Source organism: Prinia subflava, chromosome 6 (assembly GCF_021018805.1).
Source record: "Prinia subflava isolate CZ2003 ecotype Zambia chromosome 6, Cam_Psub_1.2, whole genome shotgun sequence".
Lineage (NCBI taxonomy): Eukaryota > Metazoa > Chordata > Aves > Passeriformes > Cisticolidae > Prinia > Prinia subflava.
Genome location: NC_086252.1, coordinates 24,607,469 through 24,625,992, shown reverse-complemented (window position 1 = coordinate 24,625,992; position 18,524 = coordinate 24,607,469). Strand labels below are relative to the sequence as shown.

Sequence of the window (18,524 nt, the reverse complement as noted above, 5' to 3'; positions counted from 1 at the left end):
CCACAAACCTTGCCTTACAAAGCTCAGTTACTTCTCACTTCTTTTATTTTCTTTTTAATCCTGTTTCTCCCTTCTATCCCCTAGGCCCCCTCCCACTCCCTTTCACATTTATCCCTTAATCAAATCGCTATATGCTCTTCTCAGCAATTCTTCCCTAAATCCCTCAGGCGGGTCAGAAGCCCCCTGAGGAAAGACCTTTTTTTGGCAACTGAGTTGAGATAGGAAAGAGGTCCTTGACAGAAGCATATTCCATCCCAGAAAGTTTTTAATCCTTCCAGATGCTTTGTCACAAACTGTGCTTTTATGCTGGTGCACTTTTAAAGGCAGCCAGGATATGTGCAGAGGTCAGATCACAGAGCTGCTCTGGAAAACTCTAAATTACTCTCGCCTTTGATTCTTGTGCTTTAAAACCACTCTGAAGTTTAAATAAATGGATTAGAAATGAGTTAAAGAGCAGGGTGCTTAATGCTTCTGCTTAAATCTATAGCCTCGAGCCACAGCACTTTGGGCGGCAAGATCCTGTTAAATCTCACCAGCTCAGCAGACTCTGAACAAGTCAAGGCTTGGGTGCAGATGTCTGTGGAGAAACAAGGTGAAACAGAGCAGAGAGGTGCCACTGGTCCTTCTACAACAGCACAGAAGGAAGCCCAAGGTGGTGAAATGGGCAGTGGGACATACACTGGAGCACCTGCCAGAGAAGGCAACAGCACCACCAAATAAATATTTGCTATTAATACTAAAGCTCTGACACCATAAATTTATTTTATTTTATTTTATTTCAGGTCTCATGATTTCCAGACTTGTTTCCAGCTGGGGAAAAGGAGGAGCAGTGATAATGTGGTGGGCTAGATCCTCTCAGGAGACTCAGCTGTCTTGAAAGCCCGTTCTGCTTCCCGTTGTTTATTATTGTTGGATGGCGAAAGGACAGCTGTTATGTTACATCCTAGAGGTAGCTGCACGTCCAGGGCTGGATGAAACGAGTGCTGTAAGTGCCAGCTTGGCAGCTCTTCTGGCCCTCCTTGGGGAAGGCCCTCACTCCCTGCTTCTGGTGTGGCTTTGTTCTGTGAGAGAAGAGCAAAACATTTTGTAGCTGCTATTGAAAAGAGTTTCTCAACCTTTTGGGATAATCCCTGTTTTAAAGAGGAGGAGCTGACTCAGTGAGAAAGTAAATCACTTGTGAAAATCACAGAGCGTTATTGCTGAGTTTCTTGCCTGTCTCTCAACACTACCCTACCTGAGTGCAATGTCCCTACCCACAGCTCTTTTTTTTTTTTTTTTTTTTTTTTTTTTTTTTTTTTCAATATGAGACCAATGGCATTTATTTCTGGTTCACACTAAGACACCAGGAGTTGAAAGAAAACCATCCACAGTGACCCAGGTAAACCTTTGGAAGGAGGCACTGATGATTAAAATCCTGAATTTTGGATGTTCACCATACATCTCATCACATGTATAAGAACAGTCCAACTGTGGAGGGAACAAAGAATGGGTTAGCTTGGCTTCCAGAGCTCACACACTCTTCTCTTTGCAGCAGGCTATAAATTATGCAGCATTTAAAGATGACTTTCTAAACCCCTGGCTTTAAAGCTTATTTATAACTCCCACACTGATATTTTTCAGACTCGTGACAGCTCCCACCTTCACAAGCTGGGGACATGCCAAGCACCTGGCCTTTTCTATAATGGCCTGTTCCCCCCAGAAAGCTCCCCCCACCTTTTTTTTAAGCAATGCTTTGGATATCTCAGGGAGATTTTATTTATAGCAGAGACATAAAAAGCAAATGGAAGAGAGTGAGGATGGTCAAAGGGAAAAGTAGCAAGTGTCCTAAATGTCTGACAACCATCATAGGACATGCTGGGAAAAAAAAAAAGGCCCTGAGAGCAGCCAAGATCTCTTAGTGATAATTTATATAGGAACAGCATGATTTCATGTAAAGCAGGTTAGGCTCAGACCTAGCCAAGATGGAAACTTATGACTAAAGGGGATCACCTCAGGGAAATGATGAGGGAGGTGGTACTTGTCCTTCCCAGAAGAGGCTAAGGTGACCATTGGCAAAAGGAGGGATATGTGTGAGTGAGGAGGTGGCAGCCTCATGTTGGCAGACACTGATCAGTGACAGGCTCCTGATGGGGTCTGTGCAAAGTCCATCTGGTTGTAGGAATTTGGGTTTTTGTTTTCTTTGTTTATTTGTTTAATTGATCTCTCAATGTTAGAGAGCTCACTCTTAGGGGAAGAGTCACATCTTGACCTGCAGCATGCATAGAGTCTCTAGTAGCCCTGATGCTGTCCCCTGGAGTGAAATACCTCCAGCCACAGCTCAGTCCTTGCTTTGGGGTCTGGCTTACAGACAGACCTGGCTCTGAGATTCCCTGTAGGAAACAGGATCTAAGGTATTGAAACGTAAATAGAACTCAAAAGCCTAGCATACAGAAAAAAGTCTCAACTCAGCCTCCTTTTTTGGTAGATGAGGCTGTTCCAGACCGTGCTGTTACTTCCAGCTCTGGAAGCACATCTGTGTGTCACAGTCAAGAGAAAGAGCTGCCCAGGCCATGCCACCAGCCTGCAGGGGGAAGATGACTCCTGAAAACTGAATGTAGCAGGGACTGAGCAGCGTCTCACAGCAGTCCAGTTCCTCAGGATTTGTTTGCAGAAGAGACCTGTTTCCCCCCTATTGATTGCCATGGCTTCAAAGCCTTGGAATGTCTTTTGCTCCACGTGCAGTAGCATGAAGCAGAGCCCTGCAGTCTCAGTGGGGTTTGCTCCTTCTTCCAGCCTGAGGAACATTTCTGCACCCCAGGGCAGGTATTTGCATTGCCAGAGGAAGACAATTCAGCTTTGTGAAATTTTTGAAGGTTTTGAAATTTTTTTTTTTTAATAAAAAAGCCTGGAGCTGGATAAGCATTAAACAACAAAACAAAACAAAAAAGCCCCAATATGCATGTGAGGCATACTTGTGTCAGAACATCTGTTTTCAGCTCTGTGCTTTGATTCAGATGTCTCCTCCTCTTTTGTCTGAAGTGACCAGCAGGTCTCAGAGATCAGAAATCTGGCCAGAAAAAAATCTTGCTTGAAATTTCTTGGTCTTCCATGCAAAAATGCCCTAGGCTTTGAAGGAATGGCACTTTTCAGCAAAAGTAAATTTAGTAAAAAATCTCTGACTACCTTCAGTCTATTCTCAGTGGCACCAGGCATTGCAGGCAAAAAAAGAAGATATCTTGGCAAAATTACACCATTGAAATTGCAGGCAGAAGAGCTCAATTTAACACCCACTAATTGTTGCACAATAGTTACAGGAATAATCGGAATTTGTTAATTAGATGCATGCCAATGAGTAATTCAAGACTGGTTTAAATAATTGTTCCTATCTTCCCAATAGGCTGTGGTGGTGATTAGCTTGCTGGCTGTTTCTCTTGACTGTTCTGCTTCAAATAAAAAAAGAGGTGAGAGACATCCATGCAGTGAGCCATGGCACTCCTTAATGAAATCCTGCTCCTGGGATACTGAGATCTGCTTGCTGATGAGTGCTGTTGGTTGTTGCTTTTGACCACAAAAACATCAGAGACAGCGAGGTGGACTGCCAGAAAGCTCTTGGATCAGTGCTGCGCCAGTGAAATTAAGTTAATACTTTTTAGAGCATTTAATTCTTGAAGGAAGATGTAAGGATGACAAGTGCCACAAATTCAAATCCTCCATTGTAACTACAAGGTTAAAAAAAACCCAAAAAACAACCCAACAGAAAAAAACCCAGACCAGTGGCCAGAGAACAAAACTCTCCTCCCTCAGACATAATTAAATTCCTCATCCCCCAGCCTGGAGAAATGCCCTCTACTGGCTCAGAAAGACTTTTTTTTTCTTCAGCTTCACCATAAACTTGCCTATTTGCCACATTCAGGTCTCCTAATAATTTCTCATCCCTCCTTTGGTTAGCTCCTTCAGTGCTGCTTGGTTCATATCATGCTTTTTTGTGGACCATGGGTGATACCTCAGGAAGGGATGGAAATAGAACAGTGTAAAGGAATTAGTGTAATAGACCTTGTGAATGCCAAACAGAAAAAACTGCACCCCAAACACGAACATGGGGAAAAACCCCTAAAAGCAATTTTTTTTAAAAAAATTGCATTCCATTGTATGATCTGCTTACCTAGCCTTGTGAAAGAAGCAAGAGAAATGCCCAAATATTAGAGGAAAAGATGGTTTGTGCTGAGAACATTATTCATTTTCAAGTCATCAGCAGTCACAAATGCTTAATATTTCTGTCAGTCTCCTCATGGACTCCAGGGAATAGTTGCTACTGAAATGGCCACCTGATGGAAAACAGCAATAGTACAAACTGGTTCTGGGTGGAAAATACTCTGATCTGTAGGAGTTGGTGAGGGAGTTAAGGAAGGCCACACACAAGCAGGAGCCAGGAAACACAAAGGCTAGCTTTTTTGACAAAAACTTAGGTGAATGGCTGCAAGTTCCAAGACAGTACTTTTGTATTCCACCTCATAAAAGAGCACCTTTGAGCACTCCAGAAGCCCCTTGCACTAAAGCACTTGTTCATTTGTTGGGCTGTGTGAGCAGGGGCAGAGGTGCAAGAAGGCAATGTTAGTGGCAGAGGCAGCCTGTTTGCTCAATACACAACCCCTCTGTGGAGGGGGCAATTCTGCTGCACCAGCAGACCCCAACAGTTCATGGAAAATGTACGAACACCAGTTATTGCTTTTCCTTCATGTTCCTGTTCCTGGGTAAGTTAGAGCCCCACTAACTACGCTGAAGCTGAGTACCATCCCCTTTATTTTATACTTATCCCCATTACCTCGTGTTCTCTGGTGGCTGCTCTTACTGCATTCTATCTTGCAGCAAGGGAACCAAGGTATTTGAAAATGTCCTCCCTCTTCTTTAACCCTAATAGAGACATTACTTTTCTAGTCTCTATTCAGTGCACCTCTTTCCTCTGACAGAAGTACTTCCTCCCTGAGCTGATCCCTGCTCATTTACACCCCTTTCATCATGATTTCACTAAATGACTGCTGCTAACTGAGCTATCTAGGCCAGGAGCACAGACAAGATCCACTCCCATTCAATCAGTGGAGAGAGACCAGGACCTTCTGGCAGTGCCTTGGTGACCTGGGTTACCCTCCAAGGGTTTCTCTTTTTGTTGACTGCAGAGGGAGCTGAAAGCCAGCAGGATGCCAATTTGTCTGCCTGAGATGAGATAGAGCTGTACCATTGCATGGACAGGACAGGACACTTCAGGCCAAGCCATCCATCAGAGCAACATTTGAACAGATCACAAGAATTCAACTGTTCCAAGAAAGCAGCAGAGATGAGGACTCATGAAACTGACTCAAGGCAGGGAAAAATGGCAAACAATCGCCCCTTGTTGAAATTTATGCTTCTCTTCTTACACTTATGTAAGGAACCTGAAGACAGCCAAGAACATGGAAAGCAGAGGTTCCCCAGAGACAATCTCAGTTCCTGAACCTTCAGTGAATTTTGCTAGCCCTGAACTTACCATGGGACTCAAACCTCTCTCTTGTGTTCATCTGTACTGCAAGTGTAGTAATATGATTTTCTAGTTGTCTTATGGCTCCTTGGACTGCCATCCATTGCTCCCTCACTCTCACTGAGGAAGCACTTGAGCAGAACTTGACCAGAACTACCAAACAGAGAAGACACTTAAGGATTCCTACAGGACACTCAAGGTTCAAAGGTTTTCTTCAGCCTGGGCTTGGTCCCAATCAAATGGGAGGAGTTTTTTAAGTTGATTTCTTTGTGGGTGTGGTGTTTTTTTTTTTTTTTTCCTCCCAGAATCCAAAGACCTAGACTTCTCCACCCCCAGTCAAATAAAAAAGCACAATAACACTCTGGCCCACCTCTTCTATGGTATCCTGGGGTAATTACCTACTCACTTCAGCTGCTACAGCCCTGGACCTGGAGACTCCAGAATACACCAGTGGCCTCACTGCTGCTCAGCATTAACTCCTTGTTTCCCAACTCCCTTCTCTGCCAGCTGCTGTGTCAATACTGGGGGGAGAAACTCAAGGAGTTTCTAGCCCTAATCTAACTTATCTCTGAGCCTAGAAAACTGAGCACAAGCTGCACCATAGAATGCAAGGAAACTCTCCCGTATGCACTCTGTTTCCTCCATCTTGATTCAAAGTTGAAACTAGATCGAACAAAAATTAAAAGAAACCAAATGTCAACTACTTACTGGCCAAATACTGGACAAAGGCCTCAGGCATCCTGAGAGGGAGAGAACCAATACAGGTGGGAGAGAAGGCTGATAGACACAAACTGTCCAACACAATGGTCTGAAGAAATATTATAGATCAACAGGGAACAGGACATTTTTCTTCTATGAATCAGCATTGAAACCTTTCTGTAGATGTCAACACAACACGTGCTTTGCCTAAATACCCCACTGAATTCTTTAATTTATTATTTCTGTGATTCAGAGGCATAAACTGGATTGTTCTTCTCTGTTTGATCTGAGATATCCAGCCCTTCCCTGCAATGTCTGATTGTCTTTGACTTTCTGTCTCTAGTTTAAGTGGCTACAATAATCCTAAACAGAGCTCTCTACATTTCAGCAGACACAGGTCATGCAGTAGTGACGTTTTTGATAATGGTTCCTAGTTTGTTACACTAAGAATCAGGGGATGTCAAGGGATTTCCCACCTGATATTTACCCACCTTCCCCAAAATTATTTTGGATGGAAAGGAGCAGCAAAGTCCAATATAATATAAAGCACATTTTTGGCTAACATCTGAAATACCTTCAGATATCATCTAAAGTTACATACACATGTCCCCAGTGAAGCCTGAAACAAAGCTCTCAGAGAAGACAGGATTAATTCGAGGTCAGAAGGGCTTTGCTTTCTGTCATAACATTGCCATGATGTAGTACCAAACTCATTACTTACCGTGACATGAGGCTAAGAGACTAAGGAATGGTTTAGAGTGTGTTAGCTTATATTCCCCTTCCACTGCAATATCTTCTCTTGAGGATGGCAGCAAACAATCTAAACAAGGACTTGTGTGTATGGAACAACTTAGTCCCCACGCAAACAATATGGGGACATCAGGGATTTCTGTGAGATGTTATGTTTTTGTTGTATCCAAATTGCCTACAGATTTTTCTATGTGTCAGTCTCAGCTTGGAGGAGGCCGTGTTCTTTAATTAAACCGAGTAATTAGACAGTTGGAAAGAAGGGAAACTAGTTCACAATATGTCATCTGACCTTTTCTGTCTTTTTCCTCAGCTCTGATCAGCTGTGAAGCAATTCTGAACTTTTCAAAACAATTTGTTCTTCAATTTGGAATAATGACAGTAAATAGTTCTTTAAATAGCCTCATTTGTCAGCTGTCCATTGGGATTAGTTAACATTAAAGAGCTGATCTCCTTTGACTGGATACTTCAGTTGTCTACTGCTGACCTTCCATATGATCCCAGGTAGGTGTTGTCCTCCGAGGGTCTTGGGTTCACCAGTTATAAAGATGGAAGGAACAATTTTAATTCTGAAACACTGAGAGCTGAGGATTTACATAAATTCAACCCCTTTTCAGTGTACCAACTCTGACAAGACACCTCATACTCAGCAAAATACTCCCTGCACTGGAGGTTGTACTATCAGCTAAAATTTGGTTGCTTCAAGAATAAGTCATACTTTTGCCTGAACATTTGCCCCTTCTTTTTGGTCTGTCTGTGTTTTTTCAACTTCTGCAAATGAGCTGTTGTTATTTATGAATTCTCTGTCTACTTTTTCCTGTCTATATAAGAACTTAGAGTCAAAGTTATGCTTGTGATCTGTGTCTGAACAAGCACACTCTGCTGACAATAGCAGATTAAAAAAAAAGCTATCAGATTCCAGTTATTTTGAGTGTAATGCTCATGCATAATGTCTCCCCAGAAACTTCAGGACTTTTGTTATTGTCACCCTCATGAGGTTTACACTGAACTTCTTATACACTGTCTGATTAATCTAAGTATATACTGCAGATGCTTCTGACATTTATGGAGCTACATCAGCACGTGTGGAGCAACAGGGATCCAACAAAAGATCTCAAAATCTACCTATAGTGGAAGTCCAGATGAGAAAAGGGAGTGTAGCCAGGAAAAAACCCTATTATTTACATATCTGTCTGTATAGCAACTATCTTGTATAGCGATTATCTCCTGCCAATGTCATGGGCCCTCCACAAAGCTGAATGTCTTGAACAATGCCTCAGTATATTGGATACAAGCTCTGCTCTCTCCCTGCTTCAGCTATCCTTGATTGCACACTTCCAGGTGCTGATTTCCAGATTAAGAGAGTTTTTATTTCAGACTTTTCACACGCTGTCAACGTGGTGTTTGATTACATCAATAGAGGCAAAATATCAGTGCTTAGTGGAAATAAAGAGATTTTTTAAGCGGGGAGATCTATTTTTGTCACTTCCTCCTGTGGGGCAGGTTATCAAGATGACCTGCAAACAGCATTGAGGCAAAGAACCTCTCACTGTTTCGGGAGGTGAGGGGAGACAGATGGTATTTAAGGTGTGTCAGAAACAGTGAAGGACTCTTTGGACAATATCCTAATAAATACTTTAAAAAGAAACTGCTAGACTCTCGTAGCTCAACGTACAGACTGTCGTCCTTTCCCTCCTGCTCTGTGATCTATTATGGTTTGCCTATTGCCACAACGAGCTCAGCTGAAAGGACAAACCTTGGAGTAACTGATAAGCGATTCTGAGGGACTCTTTATGTGCAGGACCCCTGCAGAAATCAACAGGAGTGTGCTTCTCTTCAGGCTCTGATGCCTTACGAGGCCTGCACCTGCTCCTCAGTTGTATTTTTCCAAGTGTAGTGTCGATCATGGACCCAGCAGGTCCCATGGGCCCTACCTTAGCCTGATACAATGTCAAAAAGCAGAATATGACCATAATTCTAGGACTGATGAACCCCCATGGAGAGAGGAGGACTCTAGTTGTGCAGTGCTTAGCTCCAGGTTCAGAGTTCTCTCAGGCTTTTACGTCTGTGTGATGGATGCAGAAGTAAGATTATTTGGAGGACATTACCTGGGAGGTAGCCCCCAGTCATGTCTCAGCAGACCTGTAAGGGGGTAGAGAGGGAGATGAAAAGCAGTTAGTGCCAACATCTGGAAGACAACCCATGTGTTTCCCATGTGAAATAATGCTTCCCTTTCCCCAGTACTGGGGGCTGCTGTAACTCTCCTCCTCATTTTTGGGTTGAAGCTTTCTGGTCCTGCTTCTGGACTGACAAAATCTGCTCTTTGTTATCCTCTAAGTCCCTCAGAGGGAAAGAGCATCATAATTTTCTTGATGCAGTGGTCGCCTTCCTCCCAGACCCAATTAGCTGCAGGAATGGAGCCTTGAGGCTGCCTTCCTGCTTGGACTTTCTCCAGGGAGACCACTAGGCCAGACAGCCACTGTTGCCATGAGCAGGGTGTTTCTACCAGGAGTGCTGACAGCCTGTTTTCATCAGCTCCGAATGGAGAAATTGTTTGGAGAAAGGCCTGAAATGTTTATCAAAGAGCCACGGCATTTAGTGTAAATGATGAAATGACGGCAAATTAATCTGCAGCCCGCCATCGCCACTATCAGGAGTCACGGGCTGTAATAGCTGTGATATGGTCAGTGGGAGCTTCACCCCCAGGCCTGGCTGTAGTGGTTTCATTGGCAACTCTTGTCTTTCAGCTGAAATGCAGCTGCTTCTGGGGTGGATCACAAGCTCTGCAGGGCACCAGCATAGTTCAAAGTTGACCATTGCATTGGTTATGGCTACTTCGTGCTGCTGCATCTGCCCATGGCCTTTGGAGGCCTTTTGCCTTACACTGTTTAAGTTTCTCATGACAGGGACCAGCCTGTTGTTTTATGCTGTGATGAGGATTAATAATCCTCATCATGGTTGATGATGTAAACAAGAGACTGTCTGAGTTGTAAGGGCTAAAGGCCACAAGGAGAATGGCTCTTTGAATGTCTTGTGGTAACCCCAGGGAAATCTTTCCTTTCCTTAGCAGTCAGGAGTTCAGGCTGTTCCTCTAACAAAAACTACCCCTCAGGCCTTTCTGACTCATTTGCAGAGTAATAATTAGGAAAGAAGAAATTCTTCCACTCACTTGGCATCACCATTGCTTGTGAAGCCCTTCTGGTAACGAGTGTTACTTCTGTGCACAGAGAAAAGTTTTTAATCTTGCATGGGCTATAGCAATCCCATGTAAAACAATCCAAAAAATGCATTTTTTAAAGTTAGGCTTCTAGCTCTTATGGGCCAAGACTTATCTTCTAAACTGGGAACTGAGTGTAATGTTGTGGTGGGATATTTCTCTTCAGTGTGCAGGCAGCCTGCAGCTGTCAGTCACAGGGCTACACTTTGCACTCACCTTTGGATTTCGGTGTGGTGGCAGGCCTGCACACCCTGGAGACATCACTGACCATTTTCAAGGGCAGAGTCAATGGAAATAAAAATATCATGCAGCAGACAAAGGAAGAAGAAAGGAAGATTCACCAAGCCTTTCATGTATCTGTGATCAGTGTTACCTCAACAGATGCCTAAGAGGAATGTGACATCCAAATTCATGCGCTGGGGCTGAGCAGGGAATCTAGTCTTCCTTTTTCTGAATGGTTAAGGCAGAGACAGCTCAGTATTTTGCTTGGAGATTTCCCCAGTGCCTAGAGCCGACCAACACTGTCTCACCATGCCTAGAGAAGAGCAATGTGCAAGAGGAGCACTGATGGCACAGAGGCACCTCGCTTCCTCTGCTCAGCCCATTGCCCTTCACTCCTCACTCCAGACGTATTAAGCCCAGAGTTCACTAGGACTAACTTCTGCTTTGCCCTTGCTGCTAAGGATTTGCCCAGAGCTGAAGATCCTGAGAGATGCTGGGTATGAGATTGGAGCGAGGGCTGGAGTGAAGGCTATTGTTGCTCTTATCGCACTGTGAGGTTTGTTGCATTCCAAGGAAATCATCTGGTACTTGGCTTTCCCCACTTCCCTGGCCACCGTGAGGTTTTAGGACAATCCCTAATCTGTTCCCTCGTGAACACTGAGGGCCTTTCTTGTGGGAAACAAGTTTGCAAGTTCAGTTGTTTCTATCAAAGATGAGAGAACATCCAAGCAGCGCCAGACAGTACAAGCTTCCCCCACAGGCACTCTGGCTCTGGCATCCCACACTGATCTATCACCAAGACCCACAGCACAAGCCAGCGTCTCTGTCCCGAGCAGCCACCTCCTCCGCCTCCGCCTCCGCTCATAGCCGGCGTTCCCGGCTGCCTACCTCGCCTCCTCTCCGGCAGAGCTGCCACAGAAAGGAGACACAGTGCAAAGCCTGGGAAAAGCTGACACTGACTTTTCTCTCCCCTCGCACTGCCTGTGCAAGGGGAACACCTGCAGGCCCACAAACCCTTGTGCCTGAGGGTGTGACTGGGACCCACGTCCCGCCTCCTGAGCTCTGCAGGCAATGGGAGTGCAGCAGGGACGTGCCCTGTTGGGGTAGGGGAAGAGAGGTGGCACCTGGGGAGCAGCACAATGATGAGGTGGCAGTGAAGACTGTGGTCCTGATTCTCTCCTCCCTGTCCTCCCTCCTTTTCCCCTCCTGTCCCTCACCAAACCTGCCCTTCATCTCCTTATCACACAGTGCTTTTCACTCCCTCCTCACCGCAGGGAAACAGCCACCCAGGGAGCAAAGAAGAGTGCCTCACTCTTGATGCTGTGAAAATCATTACAGTGTTGCTTCTGACACCTCGGCTTTGGGTATTGATGAGCACAATTCACCAGCCCTGCCTCTCCACAGACCACTTCTGCCACCACCCAAGCCCTCATGTCTCTTGCAAGAGGTGCTGGTGATAAAATTCAAATCCAAAGATTAGAGACACTTCCCACGCCTTGCCTCTTTCCCTTCACAGCTTGGTCATTGACTTTGCATCTCAGCCCCCTGTCAGAGGTCAAGGAGGAAATTTGCTTCTACCTGCCTTCAGGATAATTCTTACTCTTTGCTCCTCCCATTCCACTTGCTGAGCAAACCTAGCCCACTCCACCTCAGAGATGAGGATCAAAGGATCCCCCTGAGTTCTCTCCTCAAAGTCCTGCAGCAGCAACAGAAGCACATCTGGCTGTGGTTTCCCTTGGGAAGGCTCCAGATAGGGGCTGTGTTACCAGCCCACTTACCTCAGCCAGCTGCCCCTCTGCCTGTGCCTGCTCCCTGCCTCCCTGCCCACCGTGGCCACTGCACTGCTGGTACTCCTTTCCTCTGCCACCTTCACACACCACAGCCTCTTGGCCAGAGAGGGGCAGACAAGAGATGAAATATCGTGGGGTCAGGAGGTAATGAGAAAACTTGGTTTTTCCTCTTGCCTCTCACCTGAGGCTCTCATTGGAGGGGCTGAGGACATTGGACAGAGGTCCATACTGAATCACCCCTTGAAGATGTCCACCATACCAAAGGATAGAGGGATCTGGCTGGAAGGAGAAGCTCCTTTTGCATTCACTGATTCTCAGTCTGGATCTCAGCAGGCTTTGCCATGAGGACATCAGCAAACCTTCATGAGGTTGCACAGGGGAGAGAAAATGCATGTGGAGCCCCTAATGCTGTGGCAGTTGCCAGTGATGGAAATGGGAAGTAAAGCAAACCATCAGGAGAGGAGTGCTTGTCAGAAACACAAGGCTTGGGAGAGTAGGTAGGGGTTGATTGTTTGCTGGTAAATCACAATGGGTTTCGTGGAGAAGCACCCAGGGCAGCCTTGAAACCCACCCATTAGTTCAGTGGGATTTAATGTCTTCCACTGAGTAAATATCATCTCATTTTGTTAGCACAAAGTGGTCCTCATCAAAGTATTGGCAAGATTACAACATTTTTTCATAAATCCAGCAAATTGCAGTCTGCCTACAGTCATCCACTGGAGTCTTTCTTGTCTTACTTTAATTGAACCATGTGTGGGGGAGGGAAAGGGGATTACGTTTTTTATTGCTGGGTGTGTTTTATGGGAGACCTGTCAGCTGGAAGTGACAGTGCCAATTAGGGTTGCTTGGTTTTGTGTGAGTTGCAGAGTCTTAGAAAGCAGAATTAAAAAGGGGGTGCAGGCAAGCCAAGCTATTTACAGTGATAGGTCTGGAGAAGAGCAAGATGGGAGATACCTTGGTTGCTGCCTGTGGCTGTGAGACTTGCCCTTCGTCCTTCTTCCCTCCTGCCAAAACATGCACACATTCCCCGAGATGTGCCTAGGGAAGATTGGAGGCTTATTTACCACTGCCCTAATCACACCTTTCCCCAGCCACCCAAGTTAGGCTCGTGACTGCACACAGGGTATTTTGTGGTCTTCTCCTACATGTTTCCATAGGTGTGAAGCAAACACCTTCTGAAGGGAACTCCTTAGGTCTCCCTTGGGTCACTCTCTGAGATGCAGGTAATCTCAGAACAGTGTTTTTGGAAGGAAAGGCACAAAAGTCTGAAACTCTGCAGGCTCTCTGGTGTCTTACAATAAAGTGAATCTAATTCACCCAGCAATGGACAATGAGCGTAAGTGCTTGATTTGCAAGTATCTCCTCACATTAGTGAAGGGACAAGGGAAAGAAAAGGGAGGAAAGGGTAATCTTAAGGGTGATCTTAACCCAAGATTTGCCTGCAAATGCAGCAACCTTTTAAAATTCAGAGCCAAAGCTTTACTTTCCAATCCCTGAGCATCCTGAGGGCTCACTGAGACTGCTGACAATCTCTCCCCTCCTTGCTGTGTCTTTACAGCCAGCAGCTCTGCTTCTGCCCAAGGCATGAGGTGTATCAGCGAGCTTAATGGGCTAGATGGAAAATTCAGCAATCTGGGCAGAGGGGCAGGTGGTGTGGAGGGTCACAGTATGCTTTGAAAGCCAGGCTGCTCGCCTTTGTGGAAGGGATGGGTGCTCAGGATTTATGCTGCTGTACATGAAAAATAAACACTTGGTCTCCACATGCTTTGCTAGTCAGCGTGTGCTACCCAGCTGATTCAAACACCCATCCATCAACCCTCCCTTGACTCATCACCACAACACTGAAGTACACGGGGGAGTGAGTACTCCCACATGTGGATGAGAGAAGGCTCCGTTTGCCATGAGATGTTGAAATGCCCCTTTGAGCCAGCTCCTAATGGAGCCAGTTGGATACAGCATTGCCTTGCTGCTGTAAACCATCATTTCCAGCTCTGACTAAATGTCCGTTTTTTATCTTTGCCTGTGACACAAAGTCTATTGCTTTGGTAGGCTCAGGGCCCTATGGGCCAGTGCAGGAATTTGCTCTTGTGGGGCAGATGAGATACTCTCTGTGGCTGGATTTCAGAGCTGCTGGCCATCATGGGTGACAGAGGAGAAGCCCCTTTTGGCAAAGTAGGGGTGAGGCTGTCTCACCCATCACCCTTTGCTTGGGTTTCCACTAGAGCATTCTATTAAATAGCCTTGTTTCCAGTCAACACTGTCACTAATCATAATTTATTGGGACTTCAATGACACATTTGACAAGGACACTGACTGCTGGTGTTTGAGCACCAAACAGGAATTTTAATGAGAACAGAATTAAAATGAATAATGCGTTAAAAGAGATGGGTTTTACCAAGCTTGTGTTTAAACAAGATGATGAAGAGTGTGATGAAAGTTTATCTGCATGGTAAGATAGATGAATGAGTTTATTCTGTTGAAGGCCAGGTGGCCCAAAGTATTCATTCTTCTTTCCTGTGACTGGACAGCTCTGAACCCGTGCCTTTAGGAGAGGAGTGAAACATGAAACACAGACAGTGGGACTGAGTGCTGACTCAGCAGGTTTCCTGATGACACCAAGCTGTGTGATGGGGTTGGCACATTGGAGGGAGGGAATGCTATCCATATGGACCTTGACAGGCTTCTGAACCTTGTGGAGCTCAGCAAGGCCAAGGGCAAAGTCCTGGACCTGGGTCTGGGCAGTCCCCAGTACAAAAGCAGTCTGGACAGAGAACGGGTTGAGAGCAGTCCCAAGGAGAAGGTGTTGGGGTTGTTGGTTGACAAGTGCAACATGACCTGGCAATGTGCACTGACACTGCAGAGAGCCAGCTGTAACGTGGGCTGTAAAAAAGCAGTGTGACCAGCACGTAGAGGGAGGGGGTTCTGCTTCTCTACTCCACTGTAGTGAGACCCCACATGGAGCCCACCACTCGTATGGCTCTGGAGCCCCAGCAGTAGAAGGACATGGACCTGTTGGAGTGAGTCCAGAGGAGGCCATGGAGATGCTCTGAGGGCTGGAGCAACTCTCAACACAGGCTTAGAGAACTGGGATTGCTCAGCCTGGAGAAGAGAAGGACCTTACAGAACCTTTCAATATCTAGAGGGGGCCTGTGAGAGGGCTGGAAAGAGATGTTTTACAAGGGCATGTAGTGACAGGACAAGGGGGAATGGCTTTGAACTGAAAGGGGATAGATGTAGATTGGATGTTAAGAAGAGATTTTTACTGTCAATGTAGTGGGCACTGAAACATGTTGCCCAGAGAAGCTGTGGCTGCCTCATTCCTGAAAGTGTGCAAGGCCAGGCTGGATGGGGCTCTGAGCAACCTGGTCAAGTGAAAAATATCCCTGCCCATGGCAGGGGGGTTGGAACAAGATGAGCTTCCAGGTCCTTTCCAAACCAACCTGTCTATGATTCTGTTCTATGAAATGGGAAGGTGGTCTCCAACAAACTTCCCCTGTCTTTGGATGGGTGTTATTTCTCTGACACAGTGACAACATTTGTGCACGAGTGCACAGCCTTGTTTTCCATGAAGCTGTGTCTCTATCAGTGACAATACAGCATGAACATGCGTGGGACTAGGCTGCCTAAACAAGAGAAGCATTGTTATTTTAGGAGCAGTGGAATGTCCACCTGGCCTCTGTTGGATAAGCGGAATGAGGAGAGTGGAGTATAGGTCCTGCCCTGTATCTGGCAGGCCCATGAGGATGCTGAGGACACCCTAGAGGGTCTAAAATGGCCCAGGAAAATTGCTCCTGCCTAGGTTTCAAGTCAGTGTCTCTCTGCTGACTATCTTATTTCAGGTCCTGCTGGATAACAGAGAGAGGGCAAAAGTTAGAGAAGATATCTCTGTCCAGAAACTTAAAATACTCTTGTGACAGGAGTATTAGAGTTCAGACAAGAACTTGCCAAGTTTTATCTTCCAGTATCTTGTCTCCAGTGATAATGGATGTTTCAGGAAAGTGTGACCCTTCCTTTGCCCCTAATCTTCTGTTGGCACTATTTCCAAAAGTTTTTTCATCCCACAAAGGCTGTGCTGTATAAATACATTGAAGCAGATCCCCGAGAAATAGAGTTTAGAATTTCTCTTCCCTCGATAACTGTTTCCATCCAAACAAACATATTCAGAAAAAAAAATTAAATGGTTACCCAGACTTAACAAATAAATCAATCGAAACACATGACTCCAGAACTGATCATACAGCAACTTCTTTGCTATTTTGTGGTGCAGTTTTAGAAATAAATTTCTTCTCCCCTCAGAATGACAACATGTAGATCCCCTAAGAAGCACGGAGCATCACCTTCAAAACTGCCTCTGGTAAAATTTTTCTGGAAACATTCCAGGGGCGAAGTGCTTGCCATGTGTTTCATGTCCCATGCAGCATGCGAGATGCAGTTATTTGTTTGTTTCTGCTTTGTCTTTGTTTGTGCAAACTGACGCCGCAGGGACTTTTTTTGAGGGCATTTTTCAGCCAAGAAGATTATTCTATATAAATACAGTTAAATAAATAGATTTGTCATTAGAATAGCCTCAGTCTGTTCTATCTATCTATCTATCTATCTATCTATCTATCTATCTATCTATCTATCTATCTATCTATCTATCTATCTATCTAATACGTGTCTGCCTTTGTAGGTAACAATTAAATTCCTATCACTGACTGAAACAGACATGTTGAATTTATCTGGTTTTGTGTCTACATTGAAACTGTGAGCAAGAACTGAGGTAATTAAATCAGGCAGATTTATCAGCCTCAGGTACATCTTGGAGTTATTGCTCACAGTGGATCATTCTGTTCCTTTGCCAAAGGACATTGCTTTTTTAGCTAAGGGACAGAGGGGTATCTGGGACCCATAAGCCTTTCAGTAAGTAACCTTGATTTGAAGAGGAAAGTGGTCCAGAGTCATGAGCTGCTAGCCCAGAGAAGAAACTCCCATTAGCTCTGAGGCACTCTTGGCTACTGTCACCTTTCCCAAGGTTTTTGCAACAGTGAATTCCCTTTATTTGTATGTTTTCACCAGTTATCACAAATTATTTTGGAAGTGTGACTTAGTTTTTGAGCTGTAGGGAAGCCAGCATCAAAGTCATCAGAAAAAGGAAAGATCTTTCAGTCCTGCTGTTGGAATAACCTCTATCAGAATCTGATGTAGATGAGAGTCCTGCTGGTATGTGACCCTGAATAAGTCACTTAGAAGAATGTTTGAAAACTGATCCATTAAAAGACAGTCCCAAAAGGACTGAGAATTAAACTCAAAATAAATACCCTTCTCCCAAGTTTGCATGTGCAGTCCCCTACATGCAAGCCAACAACCAAAATAGGAGAAAAAAAGTTCTGAACATGAAATCTTGCCTGACTTCTAATGAGCTGTGATGAAAAACAAAATAGTAAAACTACACAAGCAGACCTATAAATTAGTTTTTTCTTCTGAATGATTACATGTCCCTCGCATTAAAAACATTTTTAAACTTTCATATGTCCTTAGGGAATGGAGTCATTGCCTGTCAATTGATGCACCTGAAGGTGCTTGACCTGCTCTTCACCATGAGGTCAAAAGGGTTACCTTAAACCTCAGAGGAAGAGGGAGTAACTTGCTAAGCTGCCATAATTATGTGTGGGTATCTGTGGGCCCCCAGTGTACTTAACAGCTTTGCCTTCATGGGGATCAGTGGGATTTTTACACTTGAGTAAATGTCAGGTACCTAATAAAGATCTGGACGCAGGGAAAGCCTTAATCTAGTTTCTAGCAAACAAGTGTTTTCCCAGCCATACTCGGAAAATAAATAGATGGAGAAATGTGGAACACTCAGAAAATTTGGCAATAAGTCTATATGAGAATCTCAGACGAAAGACAGTCGTTCTGTTTGGAAACAAGGGCTATAGGAAGTTTCATGAGCATTTTGGGACCAATCAAGGCTGAGGCTGTCATCTCCTAGCTTGAGAGCTAGGAGAAACACAGGACAACTCAGGTCTCTGGCTCCAAAACAATTAAATCACTTTCATGCCCTTTACTTTGCAGCAAGAATTGCAAGTGTAGAAAGAATTATAAGAATGAGTGGCTGAAATCCAGCTCATAAGAGGTGAAATGTGCAAAGGAGGGAAAGGATAGTGGCTGGTACACATCTCATGGCTTTCCCCACTACACCATGCATGCACATGGAGCTGTTTTAAGTCAGATGAATCACAGAAATTTGGAAAGTCTCAATTTTTGTTTGTACATGTGCATGAATGAAATGAAAGATTAGGTTATTACAGACATCAGTCATGCTTTAAAAACCCACGAAATTGGCTGAAAATGAGACAGAGACAATATGAATAGATAC

General features: G+C 44.8%; 1 long non-coding RNA gene across 1 annotated transcript; it reads right to left on the bottom strand.

Annotated features, from left to right (window-relative positions):
* Positions 1–292: 292 nt before the first annotated feature.
* Positions 293–10,495, bottom strand: LOC134551849 (uncharacterized). Its single transcript, XR_010080708.1, has 3 exons — positions 10,371–10,495; positions 9,046–9,079; positions 293–1,061 (listed from the first exon to the last, which is right to left on the bottom strand). It is a non-coding gene; the product is annotated as an uncharacterized LOC134551849 (long non-coding RNA).
* Positions 10,496–18,524: the final 8,029 nt, after the last annotated feature.